The sequence below is a fragment of the Eschrichtius robustus genome, chromosome 15, assembly GCF_028021215.1.
Source record: "Eschrichtius robustus isolate mEscRob2 chromosome 15, mEscRob2.pri, whole genome shotgun sequence".
Taxonomy (NCBI): Eukaryota; Metazoa; Chordata; class Mammalia; order Artiodactyla; family Eschrichtiidae; genus Eschrichtius; species Eschrichtius robustus.
In genome coordinates, this window is record NC_090838.1 from 24,030,018 (window position 1) to 24,053,991 (window position 23,974).

Sequence of the window (23,974 nt, forward strand, 5' to 3'; positions counted from 1 at the left end):
ACTTACCTCAACATAATAAAGGCCATATATGACAAACTCCCAGCTAACATCGTTCTCAATGGTGAAAAACTGAAACCATTTCCTCTAAGATCAGGAACAAGACAAGCATGTCCACTCTCGCAACCATTATTCAACATAGTTTTGGAAGTTTTAGCAACAGCAATCAGAGAAGAAAAAGAAATAAAAGGAACCCAAATCAGAAAAGAAGAAGTAAAGCTGTCCTTGTTTGCAGATAACATGAGACTATACATAGAGAATCCTAAAGATGCTACCAGAAAACTACTAGAGCTAATCAGTGAATTTGGTAAAGTAGCAGGATACAAAATTAATGCACAGAAATCTCTTGCATTTCTCTACACTAATGATGAAAAATCTGAAAGAGAAATTAAGGAAACACTCCCATTTACCACCGCAACAAAAAGAATAAAATATGTAGGAATAAACCTGCTTAAGGAGACGAAAGACTTGTACTCAGAAAACTATAAAACACTGATGAAAGAAATCAAAGATGACATAAACAGATGGAGAAATACACCATGTTCTTGGATTGGAAGAATTAATATTGTGAAAATGACTATACTACCTAAAGCAATCTACAGATTCAGTGCAATCCCTATCAAACTACCAACGGCATTCTTCACAGAATCAGAACACAAAATCTTACAATTCGTATAGAAACACAAAAGACCCCAAATAGCCAAAGCAATCTTGAGAAAGAAAAACGGAGCTGGAGGATCAGGCTCCCTGACTTCAGACTACACTACAAAGCTACAGTAATCAAGACAGTTTGGTACTGGCACAAAAACAGAAATATAGATCAATGGAACAGGATAGAAAGCCCAGAGATAAACCCACACACATATGGTCACCTTATTCTTGATAAAGGAGGCAAGAATATACAGTGGAGAAAAGACAGCCTCTTCAATAAGTGGTGCTGGGAAAACTGGACAGCTACATGTAAAAGAATGAAATGAGAACACTCCCTAACACCATACACAAAAATTAACTCAAAATGGATTAAAGACCTAAGAGTAAGGCCAGACACTATCAAACTCTTAGAGGAAAACATAGGCAGAACACTCTATGACATAAATCACAGCAAGATCCTTTTTGACCCACCTCCTAGAGAAATGGAAATATAAACAAAAATAAATAAATGCAACCCAATGAAACTTAAAAGCTTTTGCACAGCAAAGGAAACCATAAACAAGACGAAAAGACAACCCTCAGAATGGGAGAAAATATTTGCAAATGAAACAACTGATAAAGGATTAATCCCCAAAATTTACAAGCAGCTCATGCAGCTCAATATTAAAAAAACAAACAACCCAATCCAAAAATGGGCAGAAGACCTAAACAGACATTTCTCCAAAGAAAATATACAGATTGCCAACAAACACATGAATGGATGCTCAACATCACTAATTATTAGAGAATTGCAAATCAAAACTACAATGAGGTATCAGCTCACACTAGTCAGAATGGCCATCATCAAAAAATCTACAAACAATAAATGCTGGAGAGGGTGTGGAGAAAAGGGAACCCTCTTGCACTGGTGGTGGTAAAGTAAATTGATACAGCCACTATGGAGAACAGTATGGAGGTTCCTTAAAAAACTAAAAATACAACTACCATACAACCCAGCAATCCCACTACTGGGCATATATCCTGAGAAAACCATAGTTCAAAAAGAGTCATGTACCACAATATTCACTGAAGCTGTATTTACAATAGCCAGGGCATGGAAGAAACCTAAGTGTCCATCAACAAATGAATGGTAAAGAAGATGTGGCACATATATACAATGTAATATTAGCCATAAAAAGAAACAAAACTGAGTTATTTGTAGTGAGGTGGATGGACCTAGAGTCTGTCATACAGAGTGAAGTAAGTCAGAAAACGAAAAACAAATAGTGTATGCTAACACATATATATGTAATCTAAAGAAAAGAAAATGGTTCTGAAGAACCTAGGGGCACGACAGGAATAAAGACGCAGACATAGAGAATGGACTTGAGGACACGGGGAGGGGGAAGGGTAAGCTGGGATGAAGTGAGAGAGTGGCATGGACATATATACACTACCAAATGTAAAATAGATAGCTAGTGGGAAGCAGCCGCATAGAACAGGGAGATCAGCTTGGTGCTTTGTGACCACCTAGAGGGGTGGGATAGGGAGGATGGGAGGGAGACACAAGAGGGAGGAGATATGGGGATGTATGTATATGTATGTCTAATTCATTTTGTTAAAAAGCAGAAACTAACACACCATTGTAAAGTAATTATACTCTAATAATGATGTTAAAATAAACAACAATAACAAAAAAAACAAAGCCCCAATTACTATTTCAGTGAATCATGCTGCCACAATTAAATTAGTGTAATTATAGGTAATAATCTCTTCTGTAACAGTTTTTATCACCTGTATATTCCAAAGTAAATTTGAAAAGGCCCTCTAGCTACCTATAATCTGAATCATCACACCTTCGTCAGCCCATCAGCATACTGTCTTCAGTTTTTCTTTGATTAAGAATGGTCTTGGACTTCCCTGGTGGTGCAGTGGTTAAAAATCCTCCTGCCAATGCAGGGGACACGGGTCCGAGCCCTGGTCCAGGAAGATCCCACATGCCGCGGAGCAACTAAGCCCACGTGCCACAACTACTGAGCCTGTGCTCTAGAGCGCGTGAGCCACAACTACTGAGCCCATGTGCTGCAACTACTGAAGCCCGTGCACCTAGAGCCTGTTCTCCTCAACAAGAGAAGCCACCACAATGAGAGGTCCGTGCACCGCAACGAAGAGTAGCCCCCGCTCGCCGCAACCAGAGAAAGCCTGCACACAGCAATGAAGACCCAACACAGCCATAAATAAATAAATACATAAATAAATTTTAAAATAAATAAATAACAACAACAACAAAAAGAATGGTCTTGTCTGGAACTCTCTCTCCTACTAGACTGTTAGTTTCTTAAGGGCAGGGTCTGAGTTTTTGTAACATGTCCCAGTAGAAAAAAGATGGCATGTTGAAATTGGACAATTCAAAGAGGGTTTATTTACCAAGATGTGGGAAAGACACAGGGAACCTAAAGGATAGTGTGGGAATCCAGAGCTAGCAGAAACCCAAGGGAATGAGAGAGGCTCAGGTAAATGGACCCCTGAAGGAAAGAATAGGAAAGAGTCAGTAGCTGGGCCAAGGTGACCCCAGGGAGGGAGCCATGGAATGCCAATACGCTGGCCTCACTCTCCTCACACCAACTGGGTTCTCCATTGGTCAAAACCAACCAGAAACCAGAGGGCATCAGCACCGTTAATGTAATTCATACTGCTCAGCCTTGGGGCAAAGAATGAGGTAGCTACTGTGGGCTCTAAATATTGTGAGAAGTTCTTCTCTCAGGATCAACTCTAGTCTGTGCCCTCAAAGGTCTTAGAGTCTAGTGATAGAGAAGGAACCCAAACCGAGGTCTCTTCACCACAAGTCCAGAGTTGCTCCATTCCCCTTTGCTATACTGAATCCCCCTGATGATTCTGAACCCTACAAATACTTAATACTTAGTCTGAGATGTGCAATCCAACTCCTGATTGTAAGGTGTTTTGTAATTCACACGGGTTATGTCATTACCCCTAACTCGACTGTAAGGTCTGTGAGAACAAGACTTGTATCTTGTACCTTGCTTGTATATCTTATACCTCTAACCATAGTGTATTACCCACAGTGGGTGCTTGAAACTTGTCAAATGCGTAAGCTATTGAAGGGATCTTAGAGTTTCCCTACAGATTTAAGCTACGAGAGTCAGGAGTGCACACTTTTTTTGTTGTTGTTGTTCCCGCCCCCACCCCCACCCCCACCCCCCATGGAGTGCACACTTTTTAATGAGAGCCATGTCCTACTCCTACAGAGATTCTCAGGAAGAGAACTACCTATATTCAGGTATAGCTTCCAACCTCCCTCCTCCCTTACGCCTTGTAACTAAAGCCCTACAGGTAGTCCCAGACACGCCCCAAGAACAGAAAGCTGATGCAGAGGCATGGAGTCATTCATTCATTTAATTATTCAATTAACACATACTACTGAGGATCTCCCAGGTTCCAGGCACTGAGCTAAGCATTGGGTATACGGTAGCAAATGAGACAGATATTAGACATATGAACTTACAAATTAATATAAAATTGAAAAGTGTGACAAGTGTAGTAAATATTTTTTAATGAAAGAAACAGTGGATTAAGAGATTAGCAAAGACAGGGGATATGGGGACATGTGTATGCATATGGCTGATTCGCTTTGTTGTGCAACAGAAACTAACAAAGTATTGTGAAGCAATTATCCTCCAATAAAGATCTATTTTTAAAAAAGAGAGAGAGAGATTAGCAAAGACATGGCTTAGGTGGTCAGTGCCTTGCCCACACCCCCAGCGTACCCCAGAGGTCACCACACAGTTTTTTTCATGTGGATGGCTTTCTGCATTGTCTCTCTGCTTCAAAGCATTTTCTGGCCTCCAGGCTGCTCTGGGACTTGGTGCCACAGGAGCAACCTTTACCTAGAGAGGCCTGAGAGCTGGTGGATAAATATGCTGACTTCCTCAGCCTTCAGGGACAACTCTGAGGCACGCTGCACATAGGGCCTGGGAACAGAGCCCCAGGTTCCACAGCAGTGACTTACTCGTTACCCCACACTTGGCTGGCTTGGTTCCCTTCTCTCTACTGCTTTCTCACTCCCCTACTGGTACTTCCTGATGCTGCCCCCAAAATAAATAACTTGAATCCATATTTTTCTCTCAGGGTTTCCTTTTGGGGGAGCCAAAAGTAAGACCACAGAAAACTCACTTATATTAAGGTCAATGACCACTTATACTGAGACCCTTCCAAAATGAGGGGTCTGTGACATCAGTTAAACATAGTCCGAGAAAGAGACAAGTCACTAAAATTTTGGAAGAGAGATGAGTCAAAGGCTGGTAGTCCTTCTTTATGGGGTGCGGGGTGCGGGGTGGGGGAGATGGAGAAGAGATGCTTTATACTGGAAGGGGAGGGGTAGGGGGAAGGGACAGAGGGAGTGATGGCGTGACAGCATAACGGGACCAGCTGGCAGCCACAGGGAAGAGGGAAACAATTGTTCCATTCTTACCACAGAAGGACAGAACTCAGTTCCCACCTCACAGTGACTTGGATTGTGCAAAGCTGAGATAAGGGCCTTATAATAGCAAGTGGTGCCCCATGTGGATTTCTTCACCAAACTCAAAGGACGGAAAAAAGGCACTGTGTGAACTACTGATTGAGTTGCTTAGAATTTATGTTTAATAACCCCTCCTCTCCTAATGTTAAACTTCAAGAAAAATACTATTTATTACTAAATAATGACTTCTCTAGTAGCCAAGATAACATCATTAAATACTTGCCACCTAGCACAGAGAAAGAGAAGGTGCTCAAAAATAGTTTGACAGACAAATGAATGAGTATGGAACGTGAGTTTTGGGGGAGTATTTCTTCCCTTCTTCTGGTGTTTCTTCCTTCTTCCCATTAACATAGCACTCCTGGTTCCTCCTGTCCTGTCACTCACTGTGCCCTGGGAGGTATTGAGTGGCCCATCCAAATGCTGCATTTGGAAGACAATCTGGGGAAGGTAGCCTAGCCCTTTTCGAGATCTCCTCTTTCTCTTCAAAGTGAGCCATCCACAGCTGCATGCACTGTCTCAGCTCCAGTACCCCTAGGACAGGGTGGGCAGCACAGCCTAGTCCTGGAGCTCAACCTCCACCTAAGGATTGTCATATTCTCTGATATCGGTTATGTGATTAATAGCAATACTGTGGTCCCTATCAATTCTTTCCTCTGACGTCTTAAAATTCAGTTGGTTCAACACCCAACATTATGGAAAGAGAATCACATGACTTTAATGGAACAGAGTAATAGAGTGAAGAAAAGATGCCTGAGTTCAGTTGGTCTTCCACTTACCAGCTGTTGTAAACTTCGGGGTTTTTCTGGGGCGGCGGGAGGTACTCAATTTCTTCATTGTTGCAAGAATTGGACAAGATGAATTCTGAAGTCCCTTTCATGAATCCATGAATATAGGATTCACAGGGTCTTCTGCCTCTGGGAAGGTTTCCCTGTGCTACATGCTCTGGGTGAGATGTCCCTTCTCTGTGCAGCCCTGGCACCCTCTTCTGTCCCTCATGATAGCACTTACCACACTGCAACTGCCTGCATCCTCAGCTAGTGGTTGAGCACCAGGGTAGGCTTCATGCTTACCTTGTTCCCTGCAGTACCCCCAGCACCTGGTACACCTCATTGCAGGTGCTTAATAAATATTCACTGAAGTCATAAATGTGATATAATCTAAGAGAGCAGAGGGCCCCTGTGGTATAGTCAGCCATTCTCCCCTGGGTGACAGGAGAAGAAAAGCATCACAGTGGTGGATCTAGCCACATCTCTCATGCCTCACCACCCCCCCCCCCAAGGAATCTGGGAAGTAGATCAAACACTGGAGAGCAAGCCTGGATTTTGTATCTATTCTGGAAAAAAAAAAAAAAAAACTTCCTATATTGTTTTGCAGATAAATCTGCTAATGCTGGGGAAATAGCAAGCCATCTTTAGGGGAGAGGCGATCATCTCTCCCATCGATTCATCCATATTTATAGGCATCTGGGTTGGGGCTATTGCTGTGTGTGTGCTCAGATTCTCAGTGAGGCTTTCAGCAGTTGGAAAGCACAATAAACTCCTCTCCATTCCCATCTGCACAAGCCCATGCTGCAATCCTTCCCCCCTGCGAGTCTTACCTGCTGTCATGAGACTTCTCTCTGGAATTGGAGGAAATGAGCAAATCAACCCTGAGCACGCTTCAGGTGGCTCTGTGACCTTGCATTCCTCCTGTGACCTTTTCCATGTTGCTCTTTGCATGGGCAACTTCAGCCATTACATTAGCAACACACAATTACACCTTCAAGGTAGATTCAAGTTCAGGCTCTGCCAGGACATAAATACCTTAATGAGGTGACAGCCATGCAAAACTTCTGAGTGGTATAAATCAGGGCTCTGATAGATTGCAAAGATATGTTGGCAGGTTCATGCCCCAGCACAAAAAAAGGAAAAGAGAGGAAGGAAAGGAGGGAGGAAGGGAGGGAGGGAAGGAAACAGGAGGGAAAGGAGGAAGAGAGCAAAAAGAAGGAAGGAGGAAAGGACCTTTCTATGATAATGCTGGTGGTAGTATGCAGCACAGTGTTTTTAAAAGTGATTTCTAATGTTTTTAATCCAACACTTGCACCCTCATCCCTACTGCTTTGACTCTTCTGCTGGTTAAAATGCCTGCTGGCACACTCAGGGTTCAGCACTCCTGTAGAGCAGGCGCTCCCAGATGACAGAACACACTTCAGCTCTAGGTTTTCCTTGCCTCTCTTGGTATCCTCCCAATACCCCTTGGCCCATGGGGTACGGAGCAGGGTGGAGTCTACCGCACAGACTCCTAACTTCTGTCAGGGGTCTAAGGGAATAAATCTCTCATCCAGAGTCAGAGTGCTTGGGGGCCACTATCCAGCCTCCAACACCAGCCAGGAAAGGGGACTCCAGTGGTGGTACTCTGGCCATAAGGTGATAAAAGGACCCTCTCATCCCTGAACCTACTCATCCACACTCAGTGTTTGGCTCAGTTCTATGTTGATTGCAGAAAAAAAGGCTATTATTCAAAATGGCCCTGGCAACTCCCTCAAGTCCAAATATGTGCCAGATCCTGAGAGAGTAATGAGAAGTAGAACCCAGGGTCAGAGGTCAAAATAAAAGGAAATAACAATGGATCTGTGAGAGGCAGTCAGCCTGCAGTCATCCCCTGAGACTGCATTTCCTTTAATGGTTCAGTGGCCACTCTACAGGCATATATTTGCCTATCTTAAAGGCATAACTGTCTGCACTGATGTGACATTTCTAGTCCCGGCTATTTCCCTCACAACAGTCCCATCATCTCCCATGAGCTTCAGAGTAGATGTCCCCATGATAATGAGAATAGAATGAGCAATCATCTTTTCCCAATTTACCCTGGGAATGGGAGGGACCCAGTGCAGTGTTGTTCAGTAGAAATATGTCACCTAAATATGCAATTTTAAATTTTCTAGTAGCTACATTTTTAAAATGTAAAAACAGGTAAATTATTTTAATAATACATCTTATTTAAGCCAATATATCCAAAATATCATTTCAACATGTAAGCAATATAAAAATTGAGATATTTAACACTATTTTTCACAGCAAGGGCTTTGAAATCTTACATGTATTACATTTACAGCACCTTTCAATTTGGACTATCCACATTTCAATTGCTGAACAGTCATATACACCTACCTAGTGGCTACCATATTGAATAGCATAGCCCTGGTGGGATTCCCAGAAAGTTGCATTCTTTGGTGTTCCCCAAATCATTCTAGAGATAACTGCTTCAGGTGTCTGAGCAAGTAAGGAAGGACCTCTGGGGAAACCAGAAGCACTAAACATGGCTCACCAAAGGAGTCAGGAACAGCAAGTAAGGACATGTCAGTCTGACCCCAGATAGGAGGAACGATTCCCACTCCAGCACAGGTGCTATTATGCTCCCCAAGGGATAAAGGTATCCCAGGTTCCAATATGCTTTAAAAGCTGGTCCCCAAAGCCAAAAATGCTGGGTCCTGGCTGCAAACTGATTTGGTGAAGGCTGTAACTTAGTGGCTTGCAGATGTATCATGTTTGGCCTGAAGATTAATAGCCCACCTAGTCTTAAAAAAAATTGCCTACACTTAAAACTTGAGTGATTTTATTAAAAATCTAACTTTCCAAATTCTCTTGAAAAATCAGTAGACCTGGGAAAACTAGGCCCACATTTCCACATGTCAACACACTGCCTGAGCCAATATTCCTGCTGACTTCAGTTGGGTCGCCTGCTCTCCCATCACCACAGACTCCACCTCAACCTACTGTCTTCCCTATACAACAGCCAGGAGTCAATTGCTATTTATCATTGCAATCCCTCTCATTTATTTATAGAGAAGAGAATAAAGTATCTCTTGCCCAAAGTGGGAAAACCAAGATTGACCAAATGGCCCACATGCTTTCTGAATCTTGCCTGCCTTTTTCATTGTGACCTTTTTCATTGTGACCTGCCCACAATACCACACAGAAGACAGATCCAACAGGTCATTTTGCCACCTTAGTCCCTTCATATTTCTGAAAGTCTTTCTTTTTTTTGTCTAAATGCACCAGTCCTTCCTTCCAGCAATGAAACTCCGTGGTGCTCTGTGTCAAGCCCCTGAAACAGACAGGAAATTGAGCCCAAGATGCTCTTCCCTCTTCAAAAACCAAAATGAACGAAGAAGCTATGACCCTCACAGACAGGAGAAGCGAGTATTTACATCGAAAACACACAGACACAATGGTCACTCGGCCCCTCTGGCATCCTATTTACCTGGTAAAACTCAGATCCTATTGATAGCACTTAAAATAGAGTAAGTTTCCCCGTTTCATAGGCAGCACCCCTCACCCTCACCTCTGCACCACAACTATCCCAGTAGAGGCATCTAGGTCTGCACCTGTACTACTCTATCTCATTTATTTGCATATTTCTTTCCCTCAACTAATGTGTTAGCTCCTTGAGACCAAAGTCCAGGGATTATTTATCTTAGCACCCTTTACATCCCTGGCACCTGACATAAAGTCACTCTTTGAAGACAAAACTTAAAAAAAAAAAAAATAAGCAATAGGGAACAAATACAACAAGCTTTGAGTCATTCAGTTCCCAAATTACAACCTTGCTATATTGTTTCTTATTAGCTATGTGACCTTGAGCAAATAAAGACTTTCTAAGCTCAGTTTCCCAGTCTCTTGAAAAACCCAGATATTGTGCTCATTAGACCAAAACTTCAAATATAAAATTTATAGCTTTAAAATCTTTATTAAAAAAGAAGAAATCTCAAGTCAGTAACCTAATTTCCACCTGTGTTCATGGATTGGAAGACTACTATTAAGACGGCAGTACTTCCCAAATTGATTTACAAATTTAACACAATCCCTATCAAAATCCTAGCTGGCTTTTTTGCAGAAACTGAAAATCTGATCCTAAAATTAATATAGATATGTAGGGAACCCCAAATAGCCAAAAAAAAACTTGATAAAAATAGTGACTCACTTCTCAATTTCAAAACTTAATACAAAGCTACAGCAATCAAGATATTGTAGTACTGGGGACTCCCCTGGTGGTGCAGTAGTTAAGAATCCACCTACCAATGCAGGGGACACGGGTTCGATCCCTGGTCCAGGCAGATCCCACATGCCACGGAGCAACTAAGCCCATGCGCCACAACTACTGAGCCTGTGCTCTAGAGCTTGCGAGCCACAACTACTGAGCCCATGTGCCACAACTACTGAAGCCCGCACACCTAGAGCCTGTGCTCCAAAACAAGAGAAAGCCACTGCAATGAGAAGCACGCGCACCACAACGAAAAGTAGCCCCAACTTGCCCCTACTAGAGAAAGCCCATACACAGCAACGAAGACCCAATGCAGCCAAAAATAAATAATTAAATTTTAAAAAAAGATATTGTAGTACTGTCAGAAGAACAGAAACAGATATATAGATTAATGGAATAGAATTGAGAATCCAGAAATAAACCATTTATGGTTAATTCATTTTTGACAAGGGGGCCAAGACAATTTAAAAGGGGGAAAGAATAGTCTTTTTCAACAGATGTGCTGGGACAATTAGATATCAACATGCAAACAAATGAATTTGCACCTCTATCCCATACTATATACAAAAATTAACTTAAAATGAATTAAAAATCTAAATGTAATAGTCAAAATTATAAGGCTCTTAGAAGAAAACATACGTGTAAATCTTCTTGACCTTGGATTAGGCAACAGTTTCTTAGATATGACACCAAAAGCACAAGCAATCAAATAAAAAAATAGAGAAATTGGACTACATCAAAATTTAAAACATCTGTGCTTCTAATGATACTGTACTATCAATAAAGTGAAAAGACAACAATCCACAGAATTGTAGAAAATATTTACAAATCGTATCTACTAAGGACCTAGTATTCAGAATACATAAAGAACTTTTACAGTTCAACAGTATAAAGACAAATTACCTAATTTTAAAAGGTGAAAAGAATTTGCATAGATATTTCTACAAAGAAGATATATAAATGCCAATAAGCACATGAAAAGATGCTCAATATCATTAGCCATCAGGGAAATTCAAATAAAAACCACGAGATACCACTTCACATCCAGTAAGATAATTATTTGAAAAAGTAATAATAGCAAGTGTTGGTGAAGATATGGAAAAATTGGAACTCTATACTGCTGGTAGGAAAATAAAATGGTACGGCTACTTTGGAAAACAGTTTGACATTTCCTCAAAAATTAAACATAAACATCAGATGACAAAGCAATTCCATTCCTAGATACATGTCCACACAAAAACTTGTATATGAATATTCCTAAGAGTATTATTCATAATACCCCCAAAATGAAACAAATCAGATATCCATCACCGATGAATGGATAAACAAAATGTGGAGTATCTGTCAATGGATGATTATTTAGTAATAAAAAGTAATAAAGTACTGATGCATGCTACAACATGGATGAGCCTTGAATACATTATGCTAAGTGAAAGAAGTCGGTAACAAAGAGGACCACATATTGTATGATTCCATTTATATGAAATGTCCACAACAGGCAAATCTATAGAAACAGAGAATAGATTAGCAGTTGCCCGGAGATTGGGGGATGGGGGGAATAGGTAGTGACTTCTAGTTGGGTTTATTTTGGGGGTCATTAAAATGTTCTGGAATTAGACAGTGGTGATAGGTGTACAACTGTGAATGTATCGATACTAAAAACCACTTTTAAAAGGTATATTTTATGGCAAGTAAATTATATCTTAAGAAAAGAAAAAGATAAGGCCTTTGGGCCATGTGCCATTCAGCTACTTATCTTTTTTGTCATTGTCTATTCCTGGCCAACTAGAAACAACTGGCCACATGAGGAAAAACAGTTATCTGGTATTATGTCCTCAACTTTCCAACCATCCCCCCGCCATTTCCTACTTCTATGAAAACGAGCCATAACGTGTATTCTTCCCAAAGATTTCCCCAATCCAATTATTAAAACCCATACCCATCCTAAAAAATTTCCTCCCATTATCATAACATGTCCTGCTTTCCAAGGCCAACCTATCCACGGTGCCCTTGACCACACCCACTCCAGGCTCTAAAGTCTTGCTATATCCCCAAACCTTCTCATTTTATATGTCCAACTTCCCCCTTTCTGGTATCTCTCTCTTTCCTGTTATCCTGGAAATATGCTCACATGGCTCCAGTCCTTAAGAGGAAACCTTCCCTGATACTGGGTCCATTTCCATTTACTTTACCATCTTTTCCCTCTCTTTTTAGGTAAACTTCTCAAAGAGTGGTCATAGTTATTCTGTCACCTTCAACTTACTCCACTCTGGTTCCCACTCCCATCCTTCCTCTACTGAACCAACTCTATAATCACTAGATGACTTCCTGACTCAAATACCATAGGTAGTTTGGAATAACTTTTTTTGTCCTATACTCTACTGCATGTGGTACGGATGATTACTCTCTCCATCTTGAAGCTCTATTCCTTGATTTCTAGGAGACCACACACTCCTGGTTCTTCTCCTGTCTTTCTAACGATTCTTTCAGGGCCTCCTTTCAGGGCTCTTTTTACTCCAGCGCTATGCTTCAGTATTGGTGTACTCAGGGTTCTTCCCAGATGCTCTACTCTTTATACCCCACTTTTCTCCTTAGATAATATCATTTTAACTACATGTTGATGACTGCTAAATGTCTCCCTCCAACCCAGACCTCTCTATCAGCCACAAATTTATATATCCCACTGCCTGATGGATGGGTCTATCTGTCCAGTCATCCCTCATGCACCTTAAATTTACCATGTCCAAAAAAAACTTCGTCATTTTAGTTGGTCATCTACCTTCACTAGTCACACAAGCCAAAAAAATTTAGACTCTTTTATCTTTTTCCCCCCACAACCAGGCACCAACACTACAAATTTTACCTGCAAAATATTTCTCTAATCTATATTTGTCTCTTCAAACTTAGGCTTCTCATCAGGAGCCTCTTAACTGGTTTCCTTCCCTCCAAGTGTGTCTTTCTCAAACCCATTCTCTATATAGCTGCTAGTATATCTTTCAAAACATTCTCCTGCTTTATACATTTCATGGATGACCTACAGGATGAAGTCAAAAACCCAAGAAAAGTCCATAGCTAAAAGGACTCCTCCCATCATCCAGATTCCTTCCAGTATCCTATCACTTTCCAATGAGATTTTTCATTTTCATTCTAGAATCCTGAACCTGCTTGTAATTCATCTCTAGTCCCCAACCCTCAACAAACACACACAGACACATACATACATACCTACACACACACACACACACATACACACACACACACACACCATTCTCTATATCTCAGAGGTAAAAACAAGCATATATTTCCTTTCCTCCCCATCACTTCCTGGATAATTCCTACTCATCCAGTAAGTAGCCTCTCAGGGTTTATTTCCTCAAGGTAGAAGACCCTTCCAGATCCTCCACACTTGACATACTCTTAGATGAGTTAAGGACTTCCACTTTATGCTCTTTAATGCCTCATACATATATCACTCATTATATTTACTATATTGTATTTTAATATTCTGTGTCTCTCCTACTAGTTTGCAAACTGCATGAAGAGAGAGCCCATGTCTTTGTCATCAAAACTCCCTGCACAGGGCCTGACACAAGGAAGCACCCAATAAGTAGTGTGTAGACTGAATGAATGAACACCACTATAACTAGTTATACAGCTATGTACAGCCTTGACTAGACCAAACAAATGAACAAGCAAACAAAAGGAATTCATTGGTTGGGGTAATAAGCTTCAAAGTCCAATGTAAGCTTCAGGTCCAGCTAGATCCAGGTGCTCAGAAATAATACCAGGAAGCTGTCTATAGTACTCTTGAGGCTCAGAAAGACTTTTTTCTCAATATTTGAGCAAGACCTCTGGACCTGACATTTAATGGGTCAAACTGACTTGCCCTTCCCAGAACCAATCATCAAGGCTCTCTCTGTTTAGAAGGCCTGGGTGGTATCCCCACTTCTAGAGCAGGGGGTTAAGGTCAGTCTCTCCCAAAAATAAACACTGGCAAGAGTGGGGGAAGGATGGTTAACAAAAGGAAAATTGATGTTTTCTTACCAGAAGAGGGTAAATGAAGGCTGGACAGTCAGAAACAGTAGCCATTCATGACAGGATCTCTTAGCTTGTCAGCTCGTAAGGACAATGTTTGTCCTTCCTCTGTAGTTGCCTGCAGATCCTGCAAGCTGCTGCATGCACAGTGGCAACCTATGCCAGGCTGTTGACTGACTGAGGGGTGAATCATTATAGACAGCACCAGCAGCAAATGAGTCTGTCTGCACATGTGCAAGGCAAGCGTCACAGAGCAGGTGGAGGCTCTGGCTGGGAAACATTTTGCTTTGCAGAGCACTGAGTATTTATTTGGATTAATGGCTTTCCGGGTTGCCAAATTTCAAATGTAAATCAAATATTTATTGGTGATAGATGGCAAAGAGAAAAAGTATACTTTGAGGGTAATCATTCATGTATTCCCACTCAACTGTCATTGGAGTAGCTGACTTTCAAGCCCATAAACTGGGGACCCAAGTGATAATAATATTTATAATTCCTCACACTTATACAGTGCTTTAGCATTTGCAAAGTCTTCCCATATGTTATTCATTTTGGCTTTAAGTCACACACCTGTGCAAGTGAGATTTGTTATCCCCATTTTACAGATGGGAAATATGAGACTCCAGGTGTTAAGTGATTTATCTATAGGTGACAGGTCAGGGATTAGAATCCATGCTGCCTGATACCAAAGCCATAGCTCTCACTAAAATACCACACTGCCTTCTCACCCCCTTTATTGCTGTCCCCGTAAAGCATAGCAATAATGTTAGTTGAGGATTTTTCAAGTAGCCATGCCCTTTCATACACATACATATTTCATACACATTTTTACAACCTGTGAGATGAATATTATCCATATTTTTTTGATAAGGGCTTCCAGATCAAGAATTGTGACTATGAGTAGACTAGAGAGGTGAGTCAGAGATAGAAGGAACTACTTGACCAGATACTGTTTTCCTCAAAAATCCTTTACTGTGTCCAGCTTCCCTTGAGAGATCCAGACGAATGACAAGTCCTGACTATTTCTGATCATTAATCAAATGCACAGCACGATCATTACAGAAACTTTCCTCCTTCAGCATTCTCTCAAAATGAATCTGTTCTTTCTTTTCAGTTTAAGTCCTCAACCATCATTCTTACAGATAATTGTCTATTTGTACAAACCAAATTTCTGGCCTTTTAAAACTTTCATCAGTCTTGCAGATGATGGGCCCCCACTTCACACGTGTATCTGACCTTCCTGAATCCTTCAGTGTCAGCCAACAGCTCTTTTTCTTGACCCACTTAAGCTTCCTTTTACATGTCAAGTGTCTTATCTGAAGATTTGTTTAACCTCACAAAGAATTCGATATGAGTTCTTTGCTCTTGATAATGGCCAATCATCTTCCACAATCATGAAATGAAGCACTTCTTTTCACTGTGGCTGCAAGGCCAGGCTAACTCGATGACCTTGGATACACTACAGCTATAAGATTAGCCTTGTTGCTACATGGCTCTACCATTCCTGAGTCAACATGTGACACAGAAGTCATTCTCCATACTTCATATCATGTGTTATGTCAGCTTTTTATATCACAGAATGCTGGGGTTGGAAAGGCACAATCATAATCCAAACTTTCCTATCTTTAGATGAATAAACTAAGATCCTTGAAGTAGCCAATATAAAATTTGGCTGAAGAGTAAGAACAAGTCCTCCTATACCAAGCTAACAGACAGGATCCTTCTTCCTTAGGTTTTCTTGGAAAATATAGTGATATCTTGATCTATTCTGAACTCTAGATCCCCCTGTCTTGTCCATTCTCACACTAATTTCTTCTTTACTGGCATCGTAATCTGTTTTAACAAGATATATACTCAGTGATGTTCTCTTCCATTTTAATGTGGTAGAAAGAGCTCTAGGCCTGGACTCACCAGATCTGAGTTCTAGTCCTGGCTCCACCACATCTGACCTTGGGGGTACCAGAAAGCGTCTATGAGTCTCCTCCTTCTAATATATAAAGCAGGGTAGGGGCGTCCCTGGTGGCGCAATGGTTGAGAATCTGCCTGCCAATGCAGGGGACACGGGTTCGAGCCCTGGCATCCCACATGCCACGGAGCAACTAGGCCCGTGAGCCACAACTACTGAGCCTGCGCATCTGGAGCCTGTGCTCCACAACAAGAGAGGCCGCGATAGTGAGAGGCCCGTGCACCGCGATGAAGAGTGGCCCCCGCTTGCCGCAACTGGAGAAAGCCCTCGCACAGAAAACAAAGACCCAACACAGCCAAAAATAAATAAATAAAAATAAAAAAAACAGGGTAATACACCAGTCATCACGGGAGTGATGGTGCCTGCCACCACTTCTGGATGAGTGCTACAGACTGAGGAAGGAAGACACCATATCTAAGAATTTGTTCAGGCCAAATAATTATTTTAAAAGATTATTAAATGATTATTACATCATTATTAAATTATTAATATTATAATTTAATATTATTATTAAAAAAGAAAATGTCCAGGGTCTTTGACCATCTTTCTCTTTAGAGCAATGGGCCTGGGACATACGGGAGGATGAATAATGAACAACTGATGAAGCACTCTCTCTGCTCCTGGCAGCACAATCTATGCAGATGATATTGCAGAAATGATGATGTTTCTTTTTCCTTTATACCACTGTCTCAGAGAAATATTCTGTGTCTTTGTGAGATGTCTGTGTGTGTGTGCATGCACGCGCACAGGTTTGAAGACAAGGAATAAAGAAGGGGCCTACCGTCACAGTGATGGAGGGATTTCCAGTGGGCATCAGACCTTGGAGTGCCAAAGCCAACCCTGGCCTACCCCATCCAAGTACCTCCTCCCCATCCCATTTATGCTGTTACAGATCAAGTCCCTGGTTTGAGGTGTAGTGAAAAGAGTAGATTCTGGGATGAAATCAACCTCTGTGATACAGGTTATGAGTTTTAAGTTTTCAAAAGGTGGAGGTTTTATATGTTGGATAACGGAAAAAGTCTCTCAGAAAGAGAGTGAAAAAGAAACCTCAAGCACAGGAGGCGAGACTAGGTATCAGGATGTACCCGAGGGGGGGGGGGGCGGTTCCCTGTGAAGAGTTTAATTATTTGGTTAGGTTTTTTTTCCCCTTGGACTATGGAAAAAGTCAAAGCAAGCATTGATCCATCACCTTTTTTCCTCTACTACTGTAATTACCTTAATTTATCACCACCAGTCATTCAACTCTGTATGGAGGTGGGATGGAGGATGGAAGATGCAGGGCAGTGTAGAGATGTGTGGCCTTCCCCAAGTCTCCCCTCTGCTGAGGTCCACAGGGCTGTCCCATCATCACTCTGTGCGGGATGGCAGTCCCTGCGTTCCAGGTGGTAACAGCAGTGAGGTGAGGAAGATTCATGATGGAGCTCTGAGGCATGAAGGCACTTGTATCACAGAGAAGTGGATGCCAATGTGCACTTTAGTAGCGGCTATGACCCGTGAATGGGTAGAGCCTGACAGGTGACAGGCATGTGACAATGGTCTCTGAACTACTAAGACCACGCTGGTAAGAAAGATGATCAGCATTGCAAGATTGTCCTCTCTGTGGGCTCCTACTCTTCCCCAGGCCTCCTGTGGTACAATCTAATTGTCAGAGAGCAGCCACCTGCTCCCAGCACCTATCCACAGTCCCTGTGCCCAAAGGTTCCAAAGGATGCTCTCCTGGTCCCCAGCAGGAAGGAAGAAACTTGATAACGTAGGTCACTTCCAAATTTTCCCATACCAGTCACTGGGCATGGCCAGAGAACTTCTGGGCACTCAGCTATTCCTATCTCAGGTGACCTTGCTATTTCCCACTGCTTGGAACAACAACAAACATGAATTATAGTAAAGTAGCCCCTATTCCTTGGCTCCCCAATGCCACAAGGCCCTCTTGGGAGCAAAAAACTGTGTGCTGATCTGAGACAATCACTGTACTCCCTCTTTTTTTTTTTTTAAATTATTTATTTATTTATGGCTGTGTTGGGTCTTCGTTTCTGTGCGAGGGCTTTCTGTAGTTGTGGCAAGCGGGGGCCACTCTTCATCGCGGTGCGCGGGCCTCTCATTATCGCGGCCTCTCTTGTTGCGGAGCACAGGCTCCAGACACGCAGGCTCAGTAATTGTGGCTCACGGGCCTAGTTGCTCCGCGGCATGTGGGATCTTCCCAGACCAGGGCTCGAACCCGTGTCCCCTGCATTGGCAGGCAGTTTCTCAACCACTGTGCCACCAGGGAAGCCCCCACTGTACTCCCTCTTAATTAACCTCTTTAAAAACTAAGCCACTATTCCCCAGAGTAGGAAGCCCCTCCTCAGAGTACAGTCATAAGCTGTCTCCAGTGCCTCCCTGTGGTTAACATTTTCAGCTTCACAAACCTGAATAAAGCCTCCACACTGCCTAAGCAGCCAAACTTGGGGAATTTCCCATCTTGCAGAGGCACCACCTCTGGGATTTAGCTGAGATCATAGAGCTGGGGCAAAGGTTCTCACCCCTAGACCATAACAGGGGAGGTACATCCTTATCTTTCAAAGCAGGGCCCAATAAATTATTTCTGGAGCTCATAAATCAAGTAATGGTGAAACACACATTATTAAGAGGTATGGAAATAACCTCCAGGAGAACTAAAACCAGAGACAGTCATGCGTGGTTCTCTTCAGGGAGTAGTAATTGGGAGGAGAAGAGGTGGAAAGCCAGACACTGTTTTTTTCATTTTAAGCACTTGTATATTATTCAAAAATTTAATGTATTAATTTAATTTTTAGACTGATCCATACAAAAAAATAAAAGGGGATTAAAACATGTCAAAACACAATGAAATGATTAAAAAATGAGTATGTATGAATTATAGATTCAAAGAACCCTTAGAGCTAGAGAAGAAAAAAATCTAAAAATTCCCTCTTCCATTTCACTCAATCCTCTACTTGCTTACAGATGGAAAAAACAGGCTCAAAGGAGGAAAAATTACTTTTCTAAGGTCTCACAGGGAATTGACGCCTACAATAACCTTATTTCGACAACACAATCCTAGAACAGTGTTTGAAGCAGAGAAGCAGAGCAGGGAAGAACAAGGTCCCAAATCCAACCTGTCCTTGTGCCCTGAGGGTCCTGTGGGTTACATCAGCAGAACTAATTGCTGCTCCTGCAATTCCAGCCTCTGTGGTTACAGGGTTTAAGTGAGTGGTAGGATGTTACCTTGGGGCATCCCGGCTACAGAAGCTGCTGGGCCCACCGGCTGATAAGGAGAGAAGTGCAAGAGGAAGCTTTGTATCTGATTTAAAAGACCTGAGTTTGGCAATACTCTGGTTCTGTGATCTTGGGGAAGCCACTTAATATCTCTGTGCCTCATTCTCCTGATCTATAAAATGTAGATAAAGAATACCCACTTCATAGAAATGTTGCAAGGAATAAATAAGTTAACATATGTTAAGCACTTAGAACAGTACATAGCATACATTAAGTGCCATGTACCCAAACCCCTAAAATTTTATTTTAATAAATACATGTAAGTAGAGAAAATTTGGTGTACCTGAAGTTGAGCAGCATACCGGGGGAAAAAAGTAGATAGGAAGGCATGTTATAAGCTAAGATTCCACAGGGTATTCCTGACACTCCCTGAGAAGACAATGCGAAACTTACATGGGAAACTGATCAGTCACCATGACCGGAAGCACAGGAGGCTGTCTCACCTGCCATGCCAAGAAACACCTGATGACACCAGCTGAGAGGGCATCTAGCTAACTGGAAAGAAACCAGCATGTCCCAGGGTCACAGGGGAGAAGGCTGTCACTAAAAATGAATGTAGAACCAAGAATTATTAAGTATCAGATGAAGGTGAACATAAGAGGTAACTCTCCAACAATGTAAAGAAGTTCCATGTGGGGAAATAGTAATAGAAAAAAATTTAAAGGACTTTTCAAAGATGCAGTTAAAAATCCTCCTAAAAATTAATTACACATTTTATCAATAAAATAGGAATAAGAGGTTTTCAAATAGGTAATTCCTTCAAAGAACCAATTAGAGATTTTGAAATTAAAAATACAATAAATGTTTAGTAGTAAAGGAGACATAACTGAAGAGAAAATTAGAGAACTGGAAGATAAATCTGTAATAATTTATCCATAATTCAAAATAGATAAAGAGAAGAAAACATAAGAGTATGGTAGACGAAAAAGTATGAGAGGGCTTCCCTGCTGGCGCAGTGGTTGAGAATCTGCCTGCCAATGCAGGGGACACAGGTTCGAGCCCTGGTCTGGGAAGATCCCACACGCTGCGGAGCAGCTGGGCCCGTGTGCCACAATTACTGAGGCCTGCGCGTCTGGAGCCTGTGCTCCGCAACAAGAGAGGCCGCGATAGTGAGAGGCCCGTGCACCGCGATGAGGAGTGGCCCCCGCTTGCCACAACTAGAGAAAGCCCTCGCACAGAAACAATGACCCAACACAGCCATAAATAAATAAATAAACAAATAAAAAAAAAAGAAAAAGTATGAGAAGCAGGACAGTATCTCCCCACAAGATTGTTATTAATTACAAATTAAATAAGTTAATTCTTATTAATTATGAGGGGAAAAGAGTGACTTTTATGTTGGATAAACCTGACAGGCAGCATCCTAATCATGTGGGTGAAGTTAACATGACCAGTAATAAGACAAATCAACACTATGTCCCCCAGAAATGATACGCACTAAGAAGGGCACATCACCTCTGTGGTATTCTTGACGAAGATGCTTAGCTTCCATCTACTCAAGAGAAAACATCAGACAAGCCTAAACTGAGAGACATTTTACAGAATAATTGGCATGGATGTTTCAAAAGTGCCAAGTTCATGAAAGGCAAAGAAAATCCAAGGAACTGTCAGACTAAAGGAATCAGGGAGATGTGCCAATTCAATGTGAAATCCTGGATTAGATCCTGGACCAGAAAGAGAACATTAGTGGGAAAACTGATGAAATTCAAATAAGGTCTGTAGATTAGTTAATAGTCTTGCATCAGTGTCAATTTCCTGGTTTCGAGAACTGTACTATGGTCATGGTTAAGATGTTAACATTTACAGTAAGCTGGATGAAGAGTATATTAATATTCTATGCACCATTTTTTGCAACTTTTCTATACATCCAAAACTATATCAAAATTAAAAGTTTTTTAAAACCTCACTTAAAACAGTGCCTAATACAGAATAAGCACTCACTATATGGTTGTTGCTATTATGGTTATTTTTGGAAGTCACATTTAAGAACATTTCCTACATCAATTTCCTACATTTCCTAACCTGTGAGCTAATTTTCTGAAAATCCATTTCAAATACTGTCTTTAAATAGAATATGTCTTCTACATTTATGTATTAATATTTTTCAAAAGTATATAAAGTGCATTTGCGGACTAATAAAAAGCACACTGATTTTAAAAATAGCAGTTAATACAAGTCAACAGCTGTTTAGTATTCTGAAAACTTGTAGCAAATGAGAAACAGATGTTTAATTAGGTGAAGACACCTATCAGTATCATGCAAGAAAAGAATGTTTATTATCACTGATATTATTCAACATTATGCCAACAAAAGAAAAACTGCAAGAGAAAGAAATTAAAGTTATTTAAAAATTGGAAAGAAAATAAAACTTTTATTAACCACAGATGAGATTATATACCTAGAAAGTTGAAGAAAATAAACTGAAAAATAATTGGAATTCATTAGAGAGTTTAGCAAAGTATCCAGATCACTACACAAAAATCAATGACTTTTCTATAAACTAGGATTTATCAATTTAAAATATTTTCGAAAAGAGATCATATTCATGACAGAAACAAAAGCTACCTAAAAATAAATCTAGTAAAAATATGCAAAGCGTTTTTTATTAAAAAAAAAAAAAAACCTTACTGAAAGAGTTTTTTAAAGGCATGAATAGAGATCAATTATGTTTATGGATATAGAGATTTAATACTGTATTTCATCTCTCCCCAAAACAATCTATATATTAAATTCAATCCCAGTCAGAATCTCAATGTGACTGTATCATTCAGGGTCCCAGCAAGAGACTAAGAGCACACTCAGATTAGGATGACTCCAGGGAGTTTTGATAAGGGGGCTATTTACACACCTGCTATTTACATGATATAGATCTAGGGTCTAGGGAAATCAGAAGGAAGAGTGCCATCCCTACCCCAGAATATGCAAAATGGGGCTATTACCCCATAGGAAGATAATCTGGAATCCAAAATCTAGAAGGAAGGAGTTGAGAAGATATGTGACCTTCCATAGCAGGACACAGCCAGCCCAAAGCAACCCTGCAGGAAGAGAGCCAGGAGTATAAATATCCCAACCCCATCCTGGTCACTCCCTCCATCTGTTACTGGAGATCCCCCATTGGCCAAACCCACCTGGAAGCCCAAGTGTAGGAGTGCCTCTTGATGTAGTCTATATATTCCATACAGCTTCCCAGGGCAGCGGGCAGGGTAAAAAAGGGTAGAGAATGGATCTGGAGAAGTAAATATAGCCCATCTGTCATTGTAAGGAATAGATCAATGGAACACACAGAGAATCAGAAACAGACCTTTGTATATATGGGAATTTGATAAATGATAGAGAGAGCATTTCTAATAAGAAGAGGAAAGATAGATTACTCAAAAAATGATATTAGAGCAGGAGGCTGTCTCTTTGAAGAGGGAGAACAGTTAGATGATGAAATAAATACCTAAATGTAAAAGAAGTAGAAGAAAATGTAAGATAATATTTTGATGTCCTTGGATATAAGGATGCCAAAAGTAAAAATCATAGAGATAAATAAATCTGACTTTTCCTAATGCTATATATTAAAATACAGCATTAAATAATTATTAAAAAACTAAGTTAAAGTATTTGTAAATATAAAGAAAGGACGAGTATCCAGAATATTCAAAGACTCTGAGGAATCAACAAGAAAAGGACAGCCTAGTTAAAAAATATTGTCTGGGGATATGAACAAACAGTTCATAGAAGATTTACAAATGAGAAATAAACAAACAAATGTGCAATCTTGCTAATAGACATGAAAATATAAACTTAAATACTATTTTTCACTCATCAGATGATCCAAATGTTAAGTAGTATAATAGCATGTGGGAGAAGAATATGGGAAAACAGCTGTTATCTTGCATCACCAGTAGGAGTAAAAATCAATACAACCACACTGAAGGTCAATTGACAGTATCTGTTAAAACTGAAAACATGCCTACCTGCTGACCCTTCTTTATTCCATTATTTGTCCCAGACATTATTTGTTAGATTTGTTTTTGTAAGAAACATTTACAAAACTCTTACAAAAAAAGAAGCAGGTACAAAGATGCCCCTCATGGCATGGTTGTATAAGCAAAACCTGGAAACAAACAAATGTAACCATATATACATCTATCAATGGCAGAATGATCAGATAACCGGTAATACATTCATATTGGAATACTATGCACCAGTTAAAAGGAATGATGTAGGTCTGTATGTGACAACTTGGATAGATTCTAAGATATATTGTTGAGTTAAAAAAGAGCAAGTTACAGAATAACAAAAATTATATATCATAAAATATGCACACAAGGAAAATGCTTGTGGAGAATACAAACCAAACCTAAAATGACAAACAGTACTGTTCCAGCCAATGAGTGACAAGTTGAAGTCTGCTGGAGAATTCAGGAAAAGTTTGCATTATCATATCATTGGCACCACCACTTCCTCTTGACTCTTCCCCTTTCCTTAGCTGCAAGGGAAGCTGGACAATGTAGTTTTTAGCTGGA